Below are 1,086 nucleotides of genomic sequence, written 5' to 3'. Positions count from 1 at the left end.
CACTCACATACTACACAATTCATCTCTTTAAAGTGTATAATTTAATAGTTTTTAGTATATTAACAGAAGTGTGCAACCACTATCATAATCGATCTTAGAACATTTTCATCAACCTAAAAAGAAATCTTGTATACTTCAACTATCACCTCTCAATCCTCCCATTCCCCTCAACCCTAGGCAACCACGAATCCACTTCCTGCTGCTATCGGTTTGCTTATTCTGGGCATTTCATACAAATTGAACTGTATAATATGTTGTCTTTTGTGACTGGATTTTTCACTTAGCATACTGTTTTTAAGGTTTATCCATGTTGTAGAATTTATCAGTAACACATTCCTTTTTATGGCTAAATAATATTCCATTATATGGATAGATTACATTTTGTTTATCCATTCAGCAGTTAATGGGCACTTATTTGGGTTCTTTTGACTTTTTAGCTATATAATTAATGTTGCTATAAACATCTGTGTACAAATTTTTATGTGGACATATGTTTTCATTGCTTTGGGTATATCCTAGGAGTGGAATTCCTAGGTCATATGAACTTTATATAACCTTTTGAGGAACTTTCAGACTGTTTTTCAAAGTGGCTGCACCATTTTATAATCCCCCTAGCGGTGAGTGAGGATTTCACTTTCGCCACACCTTCACCAATATTTGTTATTATCTGTCTTTTTTATTATGGTCATCCTAATGGTTGTGAAGTAGTATGTCACTGTCTTTTTTATTTGCATTTCCCTAACGACTAACAATGTTAAGCACCTTTTCATATACTTATTGTCCATTTGTATATCTTCTTTGGAGAAAGTCTATCCAAGTCATTTGCTAATTTTTCATTTGAGGTTTTTTTTTTGTTTTGTTTTGTTTTGTTTTTCTGAGATGGAGTTTCACTCTTGTCCCCCAGGCTGGAGTGCAGTGGTGTGATCTCAGCTCACTGCAACCTCTGCCTCCTGGGTTCAAGTGATCCCCCTGCCTCAGCCTCCCAAGTAGCTGGGATTACAGGCACCTGCCACCATGCCCAGCTAATTTTTGTGTTTTCAGTAGCAACACGGTTTCACTATTTTGGCCAGGCTGGTCTTGAACTCC

Source organism: Mandrillus leucophaeus, unplaced genomic scaffold (genome assembly GCF_000951045.1).
Source record: "Mandrillus leucophaeus isolate KB7577 unplaced genomic scaffold, Mleu.le_1.0 Scaffold190, whole genome shotgun sequence".
Classification (NCBI taxonomy): Eukaryota; Metazoa; Chordata; class Mammalia; order Primates; family Cercopithecidae; genus Mandrillus; species Mandrillus leucophaeus.
This window is presented reverse-complemented; position numbering follows the sequence as displayed.